Genomic DNA, 8,290 nt, shown 5'->3' with positions numbered 1-8,290 from the left:
GTGATGCTGAGGTTCTGTCTTTATGTGATGCTGAGGTTCTCTCTTCGTGTGATGCTGAGGTTCTGTCTTTATGTGATGCTGAGGTTCTGTCTTTATGTGATGCTGAAGTTCTGTCTTCGTGTGATGCTGAGGTTCTGTCTTTATGTGATGCTGAGGTTCTGTCTTCGTGTGATGCTGAGGTTCTGTCTTCGTGTGATGCTGAGGTTCTGTCTTTATGTGATGCTGAGGTTCTGTCTTTATGTGATGCTGAGGTTCTGTCTTCGTGTGATGCTGAGGTTCTGTCTTTATGTGATGCTGAGGTTCTGTCTTTATGTGATGCTGAGGTTCCTGTCTTTATGTGATGCTGAGGTTCTGTCCTCGTGTGATGCTGAGGTTCTGTCTTTATGTGATGCTGAGGTTCTGTCTTTATGTGATGCTGAGGTTCTGTCTTCGTGTGATGCTGAGGTTCTGTCTTTATGTGATGCTGAGGTTCTGTCTTTATGTGATGCTGAGGTTCTGTCTTCGTGTGATGCTGAGGTTCTGTCTTCGTGTGATGCTGAGGTTCTGTCCTCGTGTGATGCTGAGGTTCTGTCTTTATGTGATGCTGAGGTTCTGTCTTCGTGTGATGCTGAGGTTCTGTCTTTATGTGATGCTGAGGTTCTGTCTTCGTGTGATGCTGAGGTTCTGTCCTCGTGTGATGCTGAGGTTCTTTCTTTATGTGATGCTGAGGTTCTGTCCTTGTGTGATGCTGAGGTTCTGTCTTTATGTGATGTTGAGGTTCTGTCTTTATGTGATGCTGAGGTTCTGTCCTCGTGTGATGCTGAGGTTCTGTCTTTATGTGATGTTGAGGTTCTGTCTTTATGTGATGCTGAGGTTCTGTCTTTATGTGATGCTGAGGTTCTGTCCTCGTGTGATGCTGAGGTTCTGTCTTTATTTGATGCTGAGGTTCTGTCTTCGTGTGATGCTGAGGTTCTGTCTTTATGTGATGCTGAGGTTCTGTCTTTATGTGATGCTGAGGTTCTGTCTTCGTGTGATGCTGAGGTTCTTTCTTTATGTGATGCTGAGGTTCTGTCTTTATGTGATGTTGAGGTTCTGTCTTATGTGATGCTGAGGTTCTGTCTTCGTGTGATGCTGAGGTTCTGTCTTTATGTGATGCTGAGGTTCTGTCCTCGTGTGATGCTGAGGTTCTGTCTTTATGTGATGCTGAGGTTCTGTCTTCGTGTGATGCTGAGGTTCTGTCTTTATGTGATGCTGAGGTTCTGTCCTCGTGTGATGCTGAGGTTCTGTCTTTATGTGATGCTGAGGTTCTGTCTTTATGTGATGCTGAGGTTCTGTCTTCGTGTGATGCTGAGGTTCTGTCTTTATGTGATGCTGAGGTTCTGTCTCGTGTGATGCTGAGGTTCTGTCTTTATGTGATGCTGAGGTTCTGTCCTCGTGTGATGCTGAGGTTCTGTCTTTATGTGATGCTGAGGTTCTGTCTTCGTGTGATGCTGAGGTTCTGTCTTTTTGTGATGCTGAGGTTCTGTCTTTATGTGATGCTGAAGTTCTGTCTTCGTGTGATGCTGAGGTTTCTGTCTTTATGTGATGCTGAGGTTCTGTCTTCGTGTGATGCTGAGGTTCTGTCTTCGTGTGATGCTGAGGTTCTGTCTTTATGTGATGCTGAGGTTCTGTCTTTATGTGATGCTGAGGTTCTGTCTTCGTGTGATGCTGAGGTTCTGTCTTTATGTGATGCTGAGGTTCTGTCTTTATGTGATGCTGAGGTTCTGTCTTTATGTGATGCTGAGGTTCTGTCCTTCGTGTGATGCTGAGGTTCTGTCTTTATGTGATGCTGAGGTTCTGTCTTTATGTGATGCTGAGGTTTCTGGTCTCTCGTGTGATGCTGAGGTTCTGTCTTTATGTGATGCTGAGGTTCTGTCTTTATGTGATGCTGAGGTTCTGTCTTCGTGTGATGCTGAGGTTCTGTCTTCGTGTGATGCTGAGGTTCTGTCCTCGTGTGATGCTGAGGTTCTGTCTTTATGTGATGCTGAGGTTCTGTCTTCGTGTGATGCTGAGGTTCTGTCTTTATGTGATGCTGAGGTTCTGTCTTCGTGTGATGCTGAGGTTCTGTCCTCGTGTGATCTTGAGGTTCTTTCTTTATGTGATGCTGAGGTTCTGTCCTTGTGTGATGCTGAGGTTCTGTCTTTATGTGATGTGAGGTTCTGTCTTTATGTGATGCTGAGGTTCTGTCCTCGTGTGATGCTGAGGTTCTGTCTTTATGTGATGGTTGAGGTGTTCTGTCTTTATGTGATGCTGAGGTTCTGTCTTTATGTGATGCTGAGGTTCTGTCCACGTGTGATGCTGAGGTTCCTGTCTTTATTTGATGCTGAGGTTCTGTCTTCGTGTGATGCTGAGGTTCTGTCTTTATGTGATGCTGAGGTTCTGTCTTTATGTGATGCTGAGGTTCTGTCTTCGTGTGATGCTGAGGTTCTTTCTTTATGTGATGCTGAGGTTCTGTCTTATGTGATGTTGAGGTTCTGTCTTTATGTGATGCTGAGGTTCTGTCTTTATGTGATGCTGAGGTTCTGTCCTCGTGTGATGCTGAGGTTCTGTCTTTATGTGATGCTGAGGTTCTGTCTTTATGTGATGCTGAGGTTCTGTCTTCGTGTGATGCTGAGGTTCTGTCTTTATGTGATGCTGAGGTTCTGTCCTCGTGTGATGCTGAGGTTCTGTCTTTATGTGATGCTGAGGTTCTGTCCTCGTGTGATGCTGAGGTTCTGTCTTTATGTGATGCTGAGGTTCTGTCTTCGTGTGATGCTGAGGTTCTGTCTTTATGTGATGCTGAGGTTCTGTCTTTATGTGATGCTGAAGTTCTGTCTTCGTGTGATGCTGAGGTTCTGTCTTTATGTGATGCTGAGGTTCTGTCTTCGTGTGATGCTGAGGTTCTGTCTTCGTGTGATGCTGAGGTTCTGTCTTTATGTGATGCTGAGGTTCTGTCTTTATGTGATGCTGAGGTTCTGTCTTCGTGTGATGCTGAGGTTCTGTCTTTATGTGATGCTGAGGTTCTGTCTTTATGTGATGCTGAGGTTCTGTCTTTATGTGATGCTGAGGTTCTGTCCTCGTGTGATGCTGAGGTTCTGTCTTTATGTGATGCTGAGGTTCTGTCTTTATGTGATGCTGAGGTTCTGTCTTCGTGTGATGCTGAGGTTCTGTCTTTATGTGATGCTGAGGTTCTGTCTTTATGTGATGCTGAGGTTCTGTCTTCGTGTGATGCTGAGGTTCTGTCTTCGTGTGATGCTGAGGTTCTGTCCTCGTGTGATGCTGAGGTTCTGTCTTTATGTGATGCTGAGGTTCTGTCTTCGTGTGATGCTGAGGTTCTGTCTTTATGTGATGCTGAGGTTCTGTCTTCGTGTGATGCTGAGGTTCTGTCCTCGTGTGATGCTGAGGTTCTTTCTTTATGTGATGCTGAGGTTCTGTCCTTGTGTGATGCTGAGGTTCTGTCTTTATGTGATGTTGAGGTTCTGTCTTTATGTGATGCTGAGGTTCTGTCCTCGTGTGATGCTGAGGTTCTGTCTTTATGTGATGTTGAGGTTCTGTCTTTATGTGATGCTGAGGTTCTGTCTTTATGTGATGCTGAGGTTCTGTCCTCGTGTGATGCTGAGGTTCTGTCTTTATTTGATGCTGAGGTTCTGTCTTCGTGTGATGCTGAGGTTCTGTCTTTATGTGATGCTGAGGTTCTGTCTTTATGTGATGCTGAGGTTCTGTCTTCGTGTGATGCTGAGGTTCTTTCTTTATGTGATGCTGAGGTTCTGTCTTTATGTGATGTTGAGGTTCTGTCTTTATGTGATGCTGAGGTTCTGTCTTTATGTGATGCTGAGGTTCTGTCTTCGTGTGACGCTGAGGTTCTGTCTTTATGTGATGCTGAGGTTCTGTCTTCGTGTGATGCTGAGGTTCTGTCTTTATGTGATGCTGAGGTTCTGTCTTTATGTGATGCTGAGGTTCTGTCTTTATGTGATGCTGAAGTTCTGTCTTCGTGTGATGCTGAGGTTCTGTCTTTATGTGATGCTGAGGTTCTGTCTTTATGTGATGCTGAGGTTCTGTCTTCGTGTGATGCTGAGGTTCTGTCTTTATGTGATGCTGAGGTTCTGTCTTTATGTGATGCTGAGGTTCTGTCTTTATGTGATGCTGAGGTTCTGTCTTTATGTGATGCTGAGGGTCTGTCCTCGTGTGATGCTGAGGTTCTGTCTTTATGTGATGCTGAGGTTCTGTCTTTATGTGATGCTGAGGTTCTGTCTTTATGTGATGCTGAGGTTCTGTCTTCGTGTGATGCTGAGGTTCTGTCTTTATGTGATGCTGAGGTTCTGTCTTTATGTGATGCTGAGGTTCTGTCTTCGTGTGATGCTGAGGTTCTGTCTTCGTGTGATGCTGAGGTTCTGTCCTCGTGTGATGCTGAGGTTCTGTCTTTATGTGATGCTGAGGTTCTGTCTTCGTGTGATGCTGAGGTTCTGTCTTTATGTGATGCTGAGGTTCTGTCTTCGTGTGATGCTGAGGTTCTGTCTTTATGTGATGCTGAGGTTCTGTCTTCGTGTGATGCTGAGGTTCTGTCTTTATGTGATGCTGAGGTTCTGTCTTTATGTGATGCTGAAGTTCTGTCTTCGTGTGATGCTGAGGTTCTGTCTTTATGTGATGCTGAGGTTCTGTCTTCGTGTGATGCTGAGGTTCTGTCTTCGTGTGATGCTGAGGTTCTGTCTTTATGTGATGCTGAGGTTCTGTCTTTATGTGATGCTGAGGTTCTGTCTTCGTGTGATGCTGAGGTTCTGTCTTTATGTGATGCTGAGGTTCTGTCTTTATGTGATGCTGAGGTTCTGTCTTTATGTGATGCTGAGGTTCTGTCCTCGTGTGATGCTGAGGTTCTGTCTTTATGTGATGCTGAGGTTCTGTCTTTATGTGATGCTGAGGTTCTGTCTTTATGTGATGCTGAGGTTCTGTCTTCGTGTGATGCTGAGGTTCTGTCTTTATGTGATGCTGAGGTTCTGTCTTTATGTGATGCTGAGGTTCTGTCTTCGTGTGATGCTGAGGTTCTGTCTTTATGTGATGCTGAGGTTCTGTCCTCGTGTGATGCTGAGGTTCTGTCTTTATGTGATGCTGAGGTTCTGTCTTCGTGTGATGCTGAGGTTCTGTCTTTATGTGATGCTGAGGTTCTGTCTTTATGTGATGCTGAAGTTCTGTCTTCGTGTGATGCTGAGGTTCTGTCTTTATGTGATGCTGAGGTTCTGTCTTTATGTGATGCTGAGGTTCTGTCTTTATGTGATGCTGAGGTTCTGTCTTTATGTGATGCTGAGGTTCTGTCTTTATGTGATGCTGAGGGTCTGTCCTCGTGTGATGCTGAGGTTCTGTCTTTATGTGATGCTGAGGTTCTGTCTTTATGTGATGCTGAGGTTCTGTCTTTATGTGATGCTGAGGTTCTGTCTTCGTGTGATGCTGAGGTTCTGTCTTTATGTGATGCTGAGGTTCTGTCTTTATGTGATGCTGAGGTTCTGTCTTCGTGTGATGCTGAGGTTCTGTCTTCGTGTGATGCTGAGGTTCTGTCCTCGTGTGATGCTGAGGTTCTGTCTTTATGTGATGCTGAGGTTCTGTCTTCGTGTGATGCTGAGGTTCTGTCTTTATGTGATGCTGAGGTTCTGTCTTCGTGTGATGCTGAGGTTCTGTCTTTATGTGATGCTGAGGTTCTGTCTTCGTGTGATGCTGAGGTTCTGTCTTTATGTGATGCTGAGGTTCTGTCTTTATGTGATGCTGAAGTTCTGTCTTCGTGTGATGCTGAGGTTCTGTCTTTATGTGATGCTGAGGTTCTGTCTTCGTGTGATGCTGAGGTTCTGTCTTCGTGTGATGCTGAGGTTCTGTCTTTATGTGATGCTGAGGTTCTGTCTTTATGTGATGCTGAGGTTCTGTCTTCGTGTGATGCTGAGGTTCTGTCTTTATGTGATGCTGAGGTTCTGTCTTTATGTGATGCTGAGGTTCTGTCTTTATGTGATGCTGAGGTTCTGTCCTCGTGTGATGCTGAGGTTCTGTCTTTATGTGATGCTGAGGTTCTGTCTTTATGTGATGCTGAGGTTCTGTCTTTATGTGATGCTGAGGTTCTGTCTTCGTGTGATGCTGAGGTTCTGTCTTTATGTGATGCTGAGGTTCTGTCTTTATGTGATGCTGAGGTTCTGTCTTCGTGTGATGCTGAGGTTCTGTCTTTATGTGATGCTGAGGTTCTGTCCTTGTGTGATGCTGAGGTTCTGTCTTTATGTGATGCTGAGGTTCTGTCTTCGTGTGATGCTGAGGTTCTGTCTTTATGTGATGCTGAGGTTCTGTCTTTATGTGATGCTGAAGTTCTGTCTTCGTGTGATGCTGAGGTTCTGTCTTTATGTGATGCTGAGGTTCTGTCTTCGTGTGATGCTGAGGTTCTGTCTTCGTGTGATGCTGAGGTTCTGTCTTTATGTGATGCTGAGGTTCTGTCTTTATATGATGCTGAGGTTCTGTCTTCGTGTGATGCTGAGGTTCTGTCTTTATGTGATGCTGAGGTTCTGTCCTCGTGTGATGCTGAGGTTCTGTCTTTATGTGATGCTGAGGTTCTGTCTTCGTGTGATGCTGAGGTTCTCTCTTTATGTGATGCTGAGGTTCTGTCTTTATGTGATGCTGAGGTTCTGTCTTTATGTGATGCTGAGGTTCTGTCCTCGTGTGATGCTGAGGTTCTGTCTTTATGTGATGCTGAGGTTCTGTTTTCGTGTGATGCTGAGGTTCTATCCTCGTGTGATGCTGAGGTTCTGTCTTTGTGTGATGCTGAGGTTCTGTCTTCGTGTGACGCTGAGGTTCTGTCTTTATGTGATGCTGAGGTTCTGTCTTCGTGTGATGCTGAGGTTCTGTCTTTATGTGATGCTGAGGTTCTGTCTTTATGTGATGCTGAGGTTCTGTCTTTATGTGATGCTGAGGTTCTGTCTTTATGTGATGCTGAGGTTCTGTCCTCGTGTGATGCTGAGGTTCTGTCTTTATGTGATGCTGAGGTTCTGTCTTCGTGTGATGCTGAGGTTCTGTCTTTATGTGATGCTGAGGTTCTGTCTTTATGTGATGCTGAAGTTCTGTCTTTATGTGATGCTGAGGTTCTGTCTTTATGTGATGCTGAGGTTCTGTCCTCGTGTGATGCTGAGGTTCTGTCTTTATGTGATGTTGAGGTTCTGTCTTTATGTGATGCTGAGGTTCTGTCTTTATGTGATGCTGAGGTTCTGTCCTCGTGTGATGCTGAGGTTCTGTCTTTATTTGATGCTGAGGTTCTGTCTTCGTGTGATGCTGAGGTTCTGTCTTTATGTGATGCTGAGGTTCTGTCTTTATGTGATGGTGAGGTTCTGTCTTCGTGTGATGCTGAGGTTCTGTCTTTATGTGATGCTGAGGTTCTGTCTTTATGTGATGCTGAGGTTCTGTCCTCGTGTGATGCTGAAGTTCTGTCTTTATGTGATGCTGAGGTTCTGTCTTCGTGTGACGCTGAGGTTCTGTCTTTATGTGATGCTGAGGTTCTGTCTTCGTGTGATGCTGAGGTTCTGTCTTTATGTGATGCTGAGGTTCTGTCTTCGTGTGATGCTGAGGTTCTGTCTTTATGTGATGCTGAGGTTCTGTCTTCGTGTGATGCTGAGGTTCTGTCTTTATGTGATGCTGAGGTTCTGTCTTTATGTGATGCTGAGGTTCTGTCTTTATGTGATGCTGAGGTTCTGTCTTTATGTGATGCTGAGGTTCTGTCCTCGTGTGATGCTGAGGTTCTGTCTTTATGTGATGCTGAGGTTCTGTCTTCGTGTGATGCTGAGGTTCTGTCTTTATGTGATGCTGAGGTTCTGTCTTTATGTGATGCTGAGGTTCTATCTTTATGTGATGCTGAAGTTCTGTCTTTATGTGATGCTGAGGTTCTGTCCTCGTGTGATGCTGAGGTTCTGTTTTTATGTGATGCTGAGGTTCTGTCTTTATGTGATGCTGAGGTTCTATCTTTATGTGATGCTGAAGTTCTGTCTTTATGTGATGCTGAGGTTCTGTCCTCGTGTGATGCTGAGGTTCTGTCTTTATGTGATGCTGAGGTTCTATCTTTATGTGATGCTGAAGTTCTGTCTTTATGTGATGCTGAGGTTCCGTCTTTGTGTGATGCTGAGGTTCCGTCCTCATGTGATGCTGACGTTCTTTTCTGTGGAACATTTTGTCGTTAATTTGATCAATGCATCTGATCAGAGTTGACATTGGACTACGGCAGTGTTTCTCTATTCCAGTCCTAAGGCCCCCATGCCCTCAATGTTATAGACAGCTTTATAAACGA

Source organism: Telmatherina bonti (assembly GCF_933228915.1).
Source record: "Telmatherina bonti genome assembly, chromosome: 13".
Taxonomy (NCBI): domain Eukaryota; kingdom Metazoa; phylum Chordata; class Actinopteri; order Atheriniformes; family Telmatherinidae; genus Telmatherina; species Telmatherina bonti.
Note: the sequence above shows the minus strand (reverse complement) of the source record.